Here is a 16,993-nt window from a genome sequence, read left to right as displayed (position 1 = left end):
CACTATCTATCTTAGGGTTCAGGGTGGGGGGGGGGCGGGGGGCCTAGAGGGCTGGCCGGGGCGGTGGTGGCGAGTTGTTTCGGGGCGGCGAGGCGGCGTTGGGGCCGGCAGTTCGGCCGGTGGTGGCTAGCGGCTCAGGGGGGGTGCAGGTTGAAGATGAACTGCAGGCCCTCCCTAAACTACATGTCAAGTGCCTCTCTGCTACCATTGCGTTCAGTTTCGGCAGTAGCATTCAGATTCCATAGTAAATTTCAGTTTCGACAGTTAAGTTCAGAGTCAACAGTTTTTACCTCATCTGTTGTAGTCAGGTGGTTTTTGGTGATGTTAATTTTACATCCATTTTACATCATCTATTGGAGATGCTATTAGAATCCCACTTGAGATTGATGATGTTTGTCTTGTGCTGCTTCAGCCTTGACGTCTTACGGCTCACCGGAGCTGCTCCAACGACAGAATGATCCATCACAATAGAGCAGTGCCCAGGACGCCATCTACAGATTCCTCAGATCTTCCTCCACACCTCCGACATCCACCTCTACCTCAACTGCTTCAGCGACCAACTCAATGATGCTGAGGTCGACATGGCTACGACAAAGAGGTTGTACACTTGTTGCATCACTTATTACTATACATCCCCGTCGATCCATTAGGGCTATTTTGGTTCAACGGAAAAATATAGCAATAGGGAATTTTCCAATGGCACTCTACTATTCAATTATTCATGCATTTTGTTGAAAGGAATGAAGCAAAACATCTACCTGGACCTACTTTTCAAAATCCTATGCATGAAAACAAGAACAAGTGCATTAGTGCCAGAATAACATTCTAACTGTACACGCTTTCATATGGTTTCTCTTTATTTTGGCCATGTTTCTTTGCATTCCTCTGCTCTTCCAATTCCTGTAAACCAAACACCCAAGTTGACAGAAATCCTATGTTTACAAATGCTCTGTTTACCATGTGTATTTTCCTATCCTATTCTGGTGTTTTTCCTATCCATGCGTTTTAAGAATCATGCAAGCCAAATGAGCCCTTACAGAATTACTTTAGTTACAGGTACGTGTCGAAGGGAACTTTGTGTGGTTTGTCCTGCTCCTGCCGCGACGTCGTCCACCTCACCTGAGCTGCTCCATTGACAGAAGCATCCACCAAACCAGACATCATGACTCCTGACCGTCTTTCGCCGCCTCAGATCTCCTTCCCTGCCGCCGGCACCCACCCCAACCGCATCACCATCATCGTCTCAGTAGATGAACCTGATGAGTACATGGGTCCACAAGAGAGGTCGCACTCTTTTGTTTCTTCTTATGTTATGCATTGCTTAAACTTACTTGCTACTTTATCGTCCTGTTTTAGCTCTTGAACTCCCAACTCAGGTCCAAATTAATGTTTAAACTTGAGTTCTAAATTAGTTGTGGGGTACATATCGAGGCAACAATGAATAGTATGTTTGTCTATATCTGGTTCACCTAGGGTATGCCTATGTTGTTCATCTTGGGTGGGAAACAAATAGTAAAGCAATCATCATCTGTCTTTTTATTAATTTAAAGCAATCATCAGCCTGCTATCATTGTTTTTGGATCCATCCACTAGTTGTTACCATCACTCTAAATTTCTGCATGCTCTCCTTACATAATCTCACCATATTTTTCGTATGCATGTCAGATATTGTACACAGTCATGCTGAACATGTAGAGAAAAAGAGAAGAGTTTTGCGCGGCAATACAATGTCATGCAGACATCGCTCCATGGTGGGTTCAATGGCAAACCCTCCCCACCCCTCTCCAGATTGTAACCCAGAGGAAGATATTTGTTCTGAGGCGGATTCAGACGCCGCTGAACACTCCTATTTACCCCCAAGGTGTTTGCTCTACCTTGGCATGATGATGTTAGTCATATCATGCATATGTTGCCTTGCAGTGCCTACTTTTGACATCATATATGTCATCTGGTTAGTTTAGACATGTTCTGTAATGCCACCTGTTTAGTTTCTATATCATATATGGGAATTATGCAGTCTCATGTCTTTTAGCCAGCCATAATATATGTGAAATGTGCAATGCCATCCTATTTAACCAGGCATCATATATTTGAATGATATCTTGCCCATCCTTTTCTTCATTACATTTCCATTTGTCAACAATGTTTGTACATTAAACTACTCTTCCTGTGAATCAGCCATTTGGGTGCGAGATGGAAAAATCTGGAGTGAAAACAAGGCCTTCAGAGCAGACAATGCTACCTGTCGCGAAGCAGATCTCTTGTTGGGTCCCGATAGCTCCTCAAAGATGGATTCAGAGACAGATGACCAGTCCTATTCCCCTACTGAGGTGTATGCTCTAACTTGGCACGGTTATACTGCTCATATCATGCATACGGTGTCTTGCATTGCATAGTTTAGACATCATATACACAATATTCAACACCATGTTCTTAGTTCAGACATCATATCGAATGCCCTCTGTTTAGCATATAAATCACATATGTGAATTAAATGATACGATCCTGATTACTTAGATAACATGTAGGTGAATTATGTCATGCGATCCTGTTTAGTTATTCATCATATCTTTGAATTATGTTATGCTATGCTATCCAGTTTAGATAGACATCATATATGTGAAATTATGTCATGCTATCCGTTTTAGTTAAACAATATACATGTCAACTATTTCATGCCCTCTTTTTTCCACACTATCTATTGCATCTGTCTCTCATACAATGTCAGTACATTCAACTATGTTTCCTGTTTATCAGCCATTTCAATTGGAGCGGGTGATGCCAGTATCTAGCGGAATAAAAACACGGTCTTCAAATAAAACAGTGCTACCTCTTGGTGGAGATAGCACCCCGGTTGTACATGCACAAGAACCATCCCTACCACACATAACCCAAACTCTCGCAGATTGTACTCCTACTGCGATGGACAGAGAACCAGCTTCACCCAATCTAACCCCAATCCCAACCGATAGTAACCCAGTTTCTGTTGACACAGCACCATCTCCACCATAGAGCTCCCAAAAAAGAGCAGTTAGTAAGGCAACTCCAGTTCCCAAAGGGCCAGTACTATCACATCGAACCCCAAATCCACCAGTTAGTACGCCTATTCCTGTGGAGGAAGCACAACCAGCCAGTCATAGTTTAGCATCTATCGCATTTGATGTTGTTAAATCATATGTGCGTATCTTCCCATCTTGGAAATATTATACTGAAGACGAAGGAAAATGCCAGTTGCAGGTGTTTGTCCAGGAGTTATCTGCAAGTAATGTTATTCATGGCAATTACTTTGCTTCATCCCATACATCCTACCTCCATGATGGTTATAATACAGCAAATTTTCCAGTTTTTCTCTATAGAGAAGGACCAATTTGGAAACTAAGGATGAGGTAACCTGTGCTAATACCTCTGCTATCTTCAAGAATGCTTGGTGGCAATATCGGAATTACCTGAAGAAAACATACTTCGCCGGCAAAGAAACTCATCAAATTCCCTGACGTTCTCCTGAGACACATTTACTGGATGATGACTGGGAACGCCTTGTTCTGTACTGGTCCCGAACCAAGAATGTGGTAAGGTCTATGAGCTCATTTTCTATTTTTAAGTATTATATTCTTGCGTCTTACTGTACTCTGTTCATGTAGAACAAGTGCCTAAACCTGAAGAACAACTGTTCTAATTTAAGATTTCATTGCTACAAAATTTAAAAAAGCGCTAGCGTTAATTGTGCGTTTTGCCACCGACTTGCACTTTACCGACCAAAGTGCATGCTTATGCGCAGTTATGCACAGATTAAGTGTAGTTATGCGCAATGCGTTTTGCCAACGCCTAGAGCCTAGGCGCGCTTAAGCGCTCGCTTAGGCGCGCCTTTTTTTAACTATGATTGCTTTGCTCTTGTATCACTGTATTTACTGATACAAACTTATTTTTAAATTGAAGGATCCAATCGAAACTCCAATGGCATAGTAGGTATGTTCACGCATGTTTCTTTAACATGTTTGCTCTTATCAATAGCTCTTTTAATTTCAATTTCAATTGTGTATACAGTTGACTTTCATATCATGCACATTACTAGCATCACAACAGAGCCAATAGTGTTGTTGTACATGTAGACCCGTGTACCCATCTGAAATCTTGTTGTGCAGTGTAGTTTCCCACGCTTTGTATTCTTTCACTGCTGCTTTGTCTTGAACTGATATGATTTGAACCGTGTCTCTATTTTGATTTGGCAAGACAATGCAGTGACCATTGGACATAGATATATGTTTGTTTGATGCTTTTATTATGTACTAGTACTTGGCAATAGAAGACTTGGTAGTTTAATCTTGTCCACCTTACTAATGAACTGGTTCACCGAAATGAGTTTCATATACTAGTACATGCTAAACTTGTTATGTGTCTGCTTGTTTCTTCTTTTAGAATGCTGACAGAATATTGGGGAAGAGTGCCTTATTAAGCAATGGTAAAGGAATCAATGCAGATAAGGTTCAGGATAGTGACACATCCTTGTTGGTCTCCAACAAAGCTGATAAAACAGCTAAGGAAGACTATCTTGAAGACAGCGAGACAACCCCAAAGTCCTGTCTTGGTTTAGTGTTCGAGTTACTGGCCACTACCGCTTGCACAAGCTATTCAAACTCACTGTCTGAATTAGTTCGGTTTCTTGAGTCTCAACTACAAGCTGGAAGACATCGATCAGCTGTGCTGCGACAAGAAGCGGAAGGACCGCGGAAGTCCCTGGAGCATTCAGATGCATACTTTCTGGTGCAACAGTAAGCGTTGGAGGATTTTAGCGCCAAACAGGACAAAGCTAATCAGCTTGCTAAGCTTATTGCCAGCATGGTGGATACCCAGGATAATGTTTCTTGAGCTCTTCTGAAGTTGTTTCAGTTATGCTCTTGTTTTGCTGCCGCATTTATTTGCACTGGTGGCCAATTTTGATGGCCAGTGTATGTAATATGCTACTTTGTTCCCTATATTTGCACTGGTGGCGAACTTTGATGCCCAGTGGATGTAATATGTGTAATAGCGGTAATAGGCTAGCCTTAATTGCTTGCTTATTTATTTCCTTATTGTCTTGTTTAGTTGTTTGCTTGTAGTCACTGCAGTTCTTTTTCTGTGTTTTTATAGTGGCCACAATAGCCTATTTTTGGTAACTAGGCCAAAATAATCATGGTAACACACGGACTGTTGTAACCATGGGCCTCCTGCAGGCCATATGATCCATGGGCCTTCGTTCGGCCGTAGGACCATTGGCCTTCTATACGGGCCGTAGGATCCATCGGCCTTCTATACGGGCCTTAGGGATCAATGGGCCTTCTATGGGCTGTAGGGTCCATGGTCCTTCTACGGGCCGTACGATCCATGGGCCTTCTACGGGCCGTACTATCCATGGGCCTCATACGGGCCGTAGGATCCATGGGCCTTCTACGGGGCGTATCATCATTTCGCCAATCATGGGTCGTACTATTCGTGGACCATAACGAGCCATTAATAGGACGTATTTGATAACTCTATGAAAACAGCCCAACGGGTTTTTTTTGACATGAAAACGGCCCAACGTATTAACGGTCCGCTAACGGGCCGACTGTAACGACGTGCTGAATTTGGCCCACAAGCAGAAAATGACAGTAACGGGCCGTATGTAACCGAATGCTGCAAGGGAGCCCAAGAATCAATGGGCCCTGAGAAGGTCGAAAGATAACTTGGGCTGGAAACGGCCCAATGGAATAACGGGCCGTTAATGGGTATAAAGTGATACACTGTTCATTACGGGCCAGTTTCACCACGGGCCATTAATGGGCCAAGAGTTACAAAGGTCCTCATATGGGCCGAAAGAAGTCATGGGCACACATGGGCTAGAAGTTAAAACAGGCTAAATCATATTGGACGGCCCAGATAACGCTACTGGGCCTAATTCGGATAGGGCATAACGGGCCCTGGGTTAGCGGGCTATAAATGGGCTATATGCGAACAGGTCGTTAACAGGCTTTCCATGGGCCGGCCCGCCACCTTTTGACCAAGTCAAACGGGCCAGCCTTTTCATAGGAATGGGCCTCTGTTGGGCCGTGCCACGTGTCACCGTATCATAGGCGCCTTCGGTCCAATGAGCGGATGAGATCTATCCCAACGGTGAGCCGACATGTGTTTTCTCCAGCCAATCATGATTTTACACGTGGAAAATCCCCATTGGTCGGGGCTGTTAACGGGTTATCGGATCCAAAACCCGACCCGATAGCTTAACAGCGTTCCGTTACAGTGGATGCCACGTGTCGGTCACCCTTGACGAAAGCACTTCTGTGACGCGCGATTTATCGTCATGGAAGTGGACACTTCCGTGATGATAATTTTGGCAATGTCATGGAACACTTCTACGACAACACATGTATGACTATCTTGATTCTGTCATAAAATCGTCATGGATGTACATGCATGACAAAAAACGCGACCTACTGTGACAAACATGTATCATCACGGAAGTGTATTTTTTTTGTAGTGATACCTACCTATGGATTGAGTAAGATCCTTCAAGTAAGTTGTCATCGATGCAAGCAATAAAAATTGCTCTCTAAATATGTATGACTTATTAGTGCAGAGAAAATAAGCTTTGTACGAACTTGTTGTGGAAGTAATAAAAGCAACGAATTGCATAACAAAGGTCCACATACAAGGGGCAATATAAAGTGACGTTCTTTTGCATTAAGATTTCGTGCATGAACCCTAAGATCATGATACATATATCCAATTGGATGTAAGTTGGCATAGGCTATTATTGTTGACATCACCTAAAGGTGAATACGTTGGGAGGCAACACAATAAGCCCCTATCTTTCTCAGTGTCCGGCTGAAACTCTATAACCACAAGTATTTCATGAGTGTTAGCAATTATGGGAGACTACGAGATAGTTGAGTATGTGATCTTGTTGAAAAGCTCTATTATTGACTCTTTCTGATGTTACGATAAATTGCAATTGCTTCAATGACTGAGATTATAGTTTGTTAGTTCCCAATGAAGTTTATGAACCATACTTGACATTGTGAATTGCTTAATTACTTGAGCATAGGAAATCATATGACAAAATCTATATGTTACTGTTAATAGAATGATCATGATGCCCTCATGTCCGTATTTTATTTTTATCGACACCTCTATCTCTAAACATGTGGACATATTTTTCGATTTCGGCTTCCGCTTGAGGACAAGCGAGGTCTGAGCTTGGGGGAGTTGATACGTCCATTTTGCATCATGCTTATATATCAATATTTATTGCATTATGGGCTGTCATTACACATTATATCTCAATACTTATGGCTATTCTCTCTTATTTTACAAGGTTTACCACAAAGAGGGGGAATGCCAGTAGCTGGAATTATGGCTGGAAAAGAAGCAAACGTTGGAAACCTATTCTGCACAACTCCAAAAGTCCTGAAACTCCACGAAACAACTTTTTGGATTTATTAAGAATTTATGAGCGAAAGAAATAGGCCAGGGGGCCCACACCCTGTCCAGGAGACAGGGGGCGCCCCCTATAGGGCGCGGCACCCTATCTCCTGGGCCCCCTGGCGGGCCTCCGGCGTCCATCTTCTGCTATATCATCACTTTTACCCTGGAAAAAATTGTGGGCAAGCTTACAGGACGAAACTCGCCGCCACGAGGCGGAACCTTGGTGGAATCAATCTAGGGCTCTGGCGAGGCTGTTCTGCCGGGGACACTTCCCTCCGGGAGGGGGAAATCATCACCAACGTCATCACCAATGATCCTCTCATCGGGAGGGGGTCAATCTCCATCAACATCTTCACCATCACCATCTCCTCTCAAAACGCTAGTTCATCTCTTGTATCCAATCTTGTATCAAAACCACAAATTGGTACCTGTGGGTTGCTAGTAGTGTTGATTACTCCTTGTAGTTGATGCTAATTGGTTTACTTGGTGGAAGATCATATGTTCAGATCCTTTATGCATATTATTACTCCTCTGATTATGAACATGAATATGCTTTGTGAGTAGTTACGTTTGTTCCTGAGGACATGGGTGAAGTCTTGCTATTAGTAGTCATGTGAATTTGGTATTCGTTCGATATTTTGATGAGATGTATGTTGTCTTTCCTCTAGTGGTGTTATGTGAACGTCAACTACATGACACTTCACCATTATTTGGGCCTAGAGGAAGGCATAGGGAAGTAATAAGTAGATGATGGGTTGCTAGAGTGACAGAAGCTTAAACCCCAGTTTATGCATTGCTTCGTTAGGGGTTGATATGGACCCATATGTTTAATGATGTGGTTAGGTTTACCTTAATACTCCTTTTTGTAGTTGCGGATGCTTGCAATAGGGGTTAATCATAAGTGGGACGCTTGTCCAAGTTAGGGTAGTACCCAAGTGCCGGTCCACCCATATATCAAATTATCAAAGTACCGAACGCGAATGTTACGAACGTGATGAAAACTAGCTTGACAATAAATCCCAATGTGTCCTCGGGAGCTCCTTCTTCATTATTAGAATTTTTCCAGGCTTATCCTTTGCTACATAAAGGATTGGGCCACCTTGCTGCACTTTATTTACTTTATTTACTTTTTGCTCGTTATTATTTATCTTATCACGAAACTATCTATCACCTACTATTTCAGTGCTTGCAGAGAAAACCTTACTGAAAACCGCTTATCATTTCCTTCTGCTCCTCGTTGGGTTCGACACTCTTACTTATCGAAAGGACTACGATAGATCCCCTACACTTGTGGGTCATCAGCATCCCACCTTTCTTCATCAACAATTATAGGTTAGTATCGGTTGAACCTAAGTTTTTGCTTCTTCACATGAGTTGTGCTATTCTTAGAATGTCATTTTATTTTCATTTTGCTTGCTGTTTTATTAAAATACTTAGACTTGAAAGTTTTTAAGTAAAATAGAGTCCTCAAATAGGAGTCTAGGTAAGCGGCATTCACATCTCGTCAATGAAGCTTTTTTCTATGGAATTGCTCTAGTGCTTCACTTATATCCTATGAGTAAATTGTTGAATGAATTAAATATCATGAAGTTGAAATCACATGTTCATATCATGCCTAGTAGTGGCTTCACATTGGGTTTAGAAAGTGAAAGCTTTTGGAGCTTGACAATCACAATATTGGTCATACAAGCATTTTACGAATAATTAGTATAAGGAAGAGAACTTTCACTTGCAAATACACTATCTTGGAAATCTTTTGTGATTGTGAGCCCCCATCAAAATATTATATGCAAAAATTGTTGACGTTCGACAAGGAAGACAACATAATGATTTTATGTTTGTTCATATTCACATAGAAGTTATATTGTCATAGATCCTTCAACATGTGGTGCTTGCCCCTATCTTTGCTAGCCAAAAATTCCGCACCAAGTAGAGATACTACTTGTGCATCCAAAAACCCTTAAAGCCAAATCTTATTTTCGAGAGTCCACCATACCTACCTATGGATTGAGCAAGATCCTTCAAGTAAGTTGTCATCAGTGCAATAAGGCAAAAAAATTGCTTCTAAAAGTGTTAGATCATTTACTATAAGAGAAAATTGAGCGTTGTACGAACTTGTGATGGCAAAGAATAAAAGCGACCGACTTCATAATAAAGGTTGCCATCATAAGGGGCAATATAACATGACATTCTTTTGCACTAAGGGGTTGAGCATACAAACAAATAAGCGCATGGCAACCTCTGCTTCCCTCTGTGAAGGGCCTATCTTTTACTTTATGTATTTACTTTTACGCATAGAGTCAAAGTTTTTCTTTCTATTCCTTTTTATTTTTCCTCCTTTGGCAAGAATCATGTGGTGAGGAAAGATCTAGGCACATATGTCCAGCTGAATATGGGTAGCATGAGTTATTATTGTTGACATCACCCAAAGGTGAATATGTTGGGAGGCGAAATTATAAGCACCTATCTTTCTATGTGTCTGGTTGAAACATTTTTCTCATGTGTATGCAGTGAGTGTTAGCAATGATAGAAGACTATATGATGGTTGAGTATGTGGAGCTTTTACTTAGACTCTATTGAATAAGTTGAATTGCAATTGCTTGGTGACTGAGAAAATACGTTGTTGAGTTTCAAGAGAATTCATTGTGTGGACCTTAACATGTGAATTGGTTGCTACTATAACATGAGAAGTTTTATAAGAAAGAATTGTTGTTATGATGCTAGGAAAAGTGATTGAAATTATCATTGATTAAACTTATGCACTTTTCTAGAATTCACACTTCATAAATTATTTGGTTTATCATTTACCTACTCGAGGACAAGTAGGAATTAAACTTGGGGATGCTGATACGTCTCCAACATATCCATAATTTATGAAGTATTCATGCCATTATATTATCATTCTTGGATGTTTTACAATCATTTTATAGCAACTTTATATCATTTTTGGGACTAACCTATTGACCCACTGCCCAGTGCCAGTTGCTGTTTTTTGCTTGTTTATTACATCGCAGGAAATCAATATCAAACGGAGTCCAAATGCAATGAAACCCCTAGAGAATATTTTTGGGCCAAAAGAAAGCCAGTGGGCCAAGGAAGCACCTGGGGGGCTGCTCGAGGGGAGCAGCATCCACCAGGGCATGCCAGGAAGGCGCGCCCTGGTGGGTGCTGCCCACCTCGGGTGCCCCCGGACCGCCTCTTTACCCTATAAAATCCCAAATATTCCAAAACCCTTCGTGGTAGCCCTAGATCGGAAGTTCCACCGCCGCAAGCCTCTGTAGCCACCGAAAACCAATCTAGACTCCGTTCCGGCACCCTACCGGAGGGGGGAATCATCATCGGTGGCCATCTTCGTCATCCCGGCGGCCACCACGATGAGGAGGAAGTAGTCCACCCTCGGGGCTGAGGGTTTGTACCATTAGCTATATGTTTAATCTCTCTCTCTCTCTCTCGTGTTCTTGAGATGTCACGATCTTGATGTATCGCGGGCTTTGTTAATATAATCGGATCATATGGTGTTTCCCCCTCTCTATCTTGTTGTGATGAATTGATTTTTTTCCTTTGAGATTTCATTGTTATCGGATTGAATACTTTTATGGATTTGAGAACACTTGACAAATGTCTTGCAATTGAATACTCATGGTGACAATGGGGTGTCGTATTGATTCACTTGATATATGTTTTGGCACTCAACTCGTGGATTCCCGTGGTGACATTGGGGTAATCTATGCATAGGGGTTGATGCAAGTTCTCGTCCTTTGTTTCTCCGGTAGAAATCTTGGGGCACTCTTTGAAGTTCTTTCTGTTGGATTGAGTATTATGAATATGAATTTGCTTTGGTGTTATTTTAGTATGAACTCTAGGATAGATCAAACAGAAAGAATAGCTTTGTGTTATTTTAGTACGAACTCTTGAATAGATTGAGCGGAAATAATAGCTTTGAGGTGGTTTCGTACACTACAAACAATTTATTCTTATGTTCTCCGCTAGATAGAAACTTTGGAGTGATTCTTCATCGCACTATGAGGGATAATCATATGATCCAACTATGTTAGCATTGTTGAGAGATTGCACTAGTGAAAGTATGCACCCTAGGCCTCATTTTCCATTATTGCAATGCCGTTTGTGCACCGTTTTACTATTTACTACCTTGCTGTTTTTTTATTGTTCGCATTACAAAAACGCATATCTTCTATCCATACTACAGTTTTATCATCATCTCTTTGCCGAACTAGTGCACCTATACAATTTTCCATTGTATTGGGTGTGTTGGGGACACAAGAGATTTCTTGTATTTGATTGCAGGGTTGCTTGAGAGCGACTATCTTCATCCTATGCCTCCCACTGATTGATAAGCCTTAGGTCACCCACTTGAGGGAAAATTGCTATTGTCCTACAAAATTCTGCGCTTGGAGGCCCAACACGTGTCTACAAGAATAAAGTTGCGTAGTAAACATCAGTCAACAATTATAGTCGGACATTATTGATATTGCATATTGCGTGATGGTTGAATCTGACAAAGAGTGGTGGCTAGGTCAGGCATATATGGGTGTCGTTGTTTCCGAGCTTGAGAGGTTAGATCAAAGTCTACGTAAATCAGTATGCTTCCTTTGGCCATTTAATCCATTGGTGTATGTTTTTTCCAGTTTGTACAGATAGTTGTGGTTCTGGCGAGACAAATTCAAGCTTAAGTTGCTGAACTGAATCAATTTGGTGTATAATACATCTTGATATAATGCAATGTAACTAAACTTAGAAAACTATGTCGCCCTGAAATGAATTTTTATTATTGAAAATATTTTACCAACATATAAGCATGAAATTACCTACTCCTGAGGGCATAAGTTATGTCACCATTATGGGAACATACCATATGATTCATGAGCCTACATTGATATGTTGGAAGGTGTCACATCATTTTCTGAACTCTACTCCGTAGCTGTACATCTATAATTTTAGTGATCTATATTCTTCTCATATCTTCTTCTTTAGCAAGAAAAGTAATCTATATTTGTGTACTTGAATGAGATAAAAAGTTATGACCTTCTCCTGGCAGGCTGGGATGCATTTTTGTCATCTTGCTATGTTCCAAGAGGTACCATGTCTCGATCAAATTATATATTTGATATGTTATCTAATTACTAAGATTTTTAAAGTCATATACACAAATGATGCCATCTTCCTAGCCATCTCGCAAAATCACGTGATAATAAGATTCTTCCTTTAGTTGTTCTTTTTGTCATAACTTTTGTTGATTTCAGTAATTTATTCTGTGGTGTGCTTCTTAGGTGGTTCTCAGTACAATGTATGAGTGTGCGGGTTAGTTCGTTAGCAAAGTTAAGGAGTCAGAATGACCATTGATGTGTGCTCCATCTTTGTGAATTATTCTTTCGTTACACATAGTACATTTCGTATGCTTCCTCACATTGAAGATCATAACAATTAAGGGCCCTTAATAAGCAATTACATTATTTGCTTTGCATTTTGTGTTTTTTAATTTGCATTTTAGAAGGAAAAGGGAAAATAGTTCTATTTTTCTAGCCCGTCGTGCATTGTTCAATTCGATCTAATCAAATTGTTTTACTTTAGCCAAGAGACCACATGGTTAACAAGTATACCCAAATCATTTATAATTCATTTGAATAATCTATCTAATTTTTCTTACTACAATTCCTGCAACAATGCGCGGGGTATCATCTAGTTCCATTATATTCTACTTATAATTGAGATCACATTCATTTTGGAGGAGGCTCTCTCCTCCCCGAGTAGTGCAAATCCGTGGCGTCGATGTCCTAGTGGCGTCCTCTAGTGGGTCGGTGCTCCCCCTCTACATTGGCCAAGCAGCAGCTCTGGTGTCGTTTGATAGGAGGTGTAGTGGCGAGCTAGATCTGGCAGGTGAGGCGAGGTGGTTGCCGCCTTCCATGTCTATGAGACATGCACGCTAGTGCCACTTGTAGCTGCATAGAGGTAGATGTGGGCCAGATTAGGCGGATGATGAGTGAGTTTTATATGCATTTTTACCCTCATTTTAACTGCATTTTATCATATATTGTTGAGTTTATCACTTCAACTTGTTTGCTAATCAGTAATAGTTTAAAGATTGGGAAGTCTCCTTGTTTATTCTATCCCATGCATATAAGGACATATTTAGGTGGAAATCAAAGCATAAATGGAATGTACCCAAGGAGATGAATGATTCCATACAAAATTGGGCGTTAACAAAGTTGGCAGAATAAAAGACAGTCAACAGTAGCACCGCCGCGTCTTCGACATGAGTAGAAGGTAATAAGGTCTCTGAAACCCTATCCTACCCATCTACACATTGTAAACGATAAGGACTCTCATAAGCCTTCTCTCACCTCCACCATTAGCAGATGTCATATTCAAGTTCACCGCTGCCATAGCCACCATCTCCATATTCCATTAGATTCTACTTACAATTGAGATCACATTGCAGTCAGCAACATTCTAAGGCTATCAAGCATGCATCTTCAAGTAAACCTTTATACAATGTCTTATGCTTGTGATTCAATTGAAATTTAGAGTAATCCCCTTGGGATAAGGATCGAGGTGTAGCTTTGCAACCCTGTATACTCACACTTAAGGGACCAATGGTACTATTTTCCTTTATGTGTTTGCACAACGATGTGTTTCTTCTCTTCTTCTTGGTCCTAGGATCCGTCGGTACCCGAGGCACCAAAGAATGGCACAAGGAGAGGTAACATGCAAGGAAGACTGGCAGATTATGCCAAACACCGGTGATAATAAGGCTAGTACGGTAGCCGAAACTAATTCCTTGGGGGAGAACGATGCAGTCATTAAACATTATTGCATTAGTCTGGTATTTCCTTAATAACCAGGATAACCCCGCGAGATGGATTAAAGCCAAGGTTGGAACATTCAATTCTCGATTCGGAGGGAGTTGATCATGATGTCACAAGGAAACTTCACCCACTTACTGATATGTCTCCAATATATCTATAATTTTTTTTGTTCCATGCTATTATATTATCCACCTTGGATGTTTTATATGCATTTTGGTGCTATTTTATATCATTTTTGGCACTAACTTATTAACCAAGTGGAAAGTGCCAGTTGCTATTTTTTCCTTATTTTTGTCTTTTACTAAAATCCAATACCAAACGGAACTAAATTTTTTAAGGATTTTTCTTAGACCAGAAGACAACCATGAAGCTTCGGGAGGAGGCCAGAAGAGCCACGAGGTGGCCACAAGCCTGGAGGCCGCGCCCCAGGGGGGCGCGCCCTTAGGGCTTGTGGGCCCCTTGAGACTCTTCTAACCCTAGTTCCAGCTCTATTAATACCTAAATATTCCCCCAACACGAGAGGGCACACCAAAGATACTTTTCCGCCGCCGCAAGCCTCTATGCTCATGAGATCCCATCTTGGGGCCTTTTGTGGCACTCTGCCGGAGGGAGGTTCGATCATGGGGGGCCTCTACATCAACCTTGCTGCCCTTTCGATGATGTGTGAGTAGTTTACCATAGACCTACGGGTGCATAGCTAGTAGCTAGATGGCTTCTTCTCTCTCTTTGATCTTCAATACAATGTTCTCCTCGATGTTCTTAGAGTTCTATTAGATGTAGTACTCTATTGCGATGCGTTTCTTGAGATCCGATGAATTGAGGATTTATGATCAGATTATCTATGAATATTATCTGAGTCTTCTTCGAACTCTTTTATGCATGATTAAGATAACTTTGTATTTCTCTCTGAATTATTGACTTGGTTTGGCCAACTAGATTGATCTTTCTTGCAATGGGAGAGGTGCTTTGTGATGGGTTCAATCTTGCGGTGTCCTCACCCAGTGACAGTAGGGGTAGCGAGGCACATATTTGTATTGTTGTCATTCAGGATAAAAAGATGGGGTTCATACCATATTGCTTGGATCTATCCCTCTACATCATGTCATCTTGCTTAAGGCGTTACTCCGTTCTTGTTAACTTAATACACTAGATGCATGCTATATAGCGGTCGATGTGTGGAGTAATAGTAGTAGATGCAGGTAGGAGTCGGTCTACTTGTCACGGATGTGATGCCTACATCCATGATCATTGCCTTAGATATCGTCATAACTATGCACTTTTCTATCAATTGCTCAACAGTAATTTGTATACCCATCATATGCGTTCTTTCAAGAGAGAAGCCTCTTGTGAAACCTATGGCCCCCGGGTCTATTTACCGTCATATTATTTTCAAATCTATAAAACCAAAAATACCTTGCTGCAATTTATCTATCTTTACTTTATTTTGCAGTTTTCATTATCTTTTATACATATCTCTATCAGATCTCATCCTTACAATTAACCGTGAAGGAATTGACAACCCCTCTTATCGCATTGGGTGCAAGTATTAGTTTCTTTGTGTAGGTGCAATTATTGGAGACTTGGGGGTTCCTCCTACTGAATTGATACATTGGTTCTTAAACCGATTCAAATACTTATCTCTACTTTGCTGCATCACTCTTTCCTCTTAAAGGAAAAAACCAACGCAAACTGAAGAAGTAGCACTTATCTATATACAAAGTATTTATTTATTATTCATACTGATGTAAACTTTCTATTTTTTATCCCAAGCAAGTGTACACAACTACCGATGAAACTTTTGCTCTGCCCTATTTTTCATATTATTTAGAACCGCTCAATTTACGTTCGTGTTTAGTCCTTGGACTATGATGTTACGGGATAACAAAGGCTTGATTATACAAACCTTACCTAGATTTATCACTTCTTAGATGTGATAAATCCTAGGAATCTGGAGAAAAAAAAGCTATTACTACAATCCAAATCGATTAGAACATAATCAACAATGCCCAGTTCTGGATCACCCACGATGCTCGTTGGCATTGTGCCAACGAGGTTGCAAAGGTGATTTTTGCATGGTGGCAGCGAGATTGATACGGGAAGAGGGGGTGTGGAACTATGGAGGTTCGGACTGGCGTTGGCCGACAACGTGAGGGTGATTGTCAAGATGCTATACGCGAAAGCCTCCCTTGCTCTTGCCGACTAGTAGTGGTTGCGCTTATGGGCACCATTGTCCTCTTGGAGCCGCCACCGTGGAGTATATTCAACCGTTCTATCTTGGGATACGGCTCTCGTATGAAAACCTAAGACACATTTGGGTTGGGCGACAGCGTCGTACGCACGATGTTTTTCCCCTTTGCAACATTGCCTTGAAAATCACTCACACTTTTGAGGGATGGACGCTCACATAATTGCGGTCGGTAGGTGATCGGGCGATAATGTGGGTGCGACTGCCTCGTATCTAGTGGTGTTGCGACTCATGTGGTAGCAATGGTGATGACTGGCGAAGTGGGGTCATGAAATGTCCTTCATTGTCGACCATTAGGTGTGTCCTTGAAATTTAAATCGGAATTGTAGCAGCCCGGGGTAAAAACATTAGCAATGTCATGCGATGGATAGGTTGGGCTCTATTGGTGTCAGGGTCGCTACATTCTACTACAAGTATCATTACTGAGGTCAGAGTTGCCTAGATCTTGTTGTTGCAGAAACTGGCCTGCCGAGCGCGAGAGAGA

The sequence above is a fragment of the Triticum dicoccoides genome, chromosome 2B (assembly GCF_002162155.2).
Source record: "Triticum dicoccoides isolate Atlit2015 ecotype Zavitan chromosome 2B, WEW_v2.0, whole genome shotgun sequence".
NCBI classification, from domain to species: Eukaryota; Viridiplantae; Streptophyta; class Magnoliopsida; order Poales; family Poaceae; genus Triticum; species Triticum dicoccoides.
Note: the sequence above shows the minus strand (reverse complement) of the source record.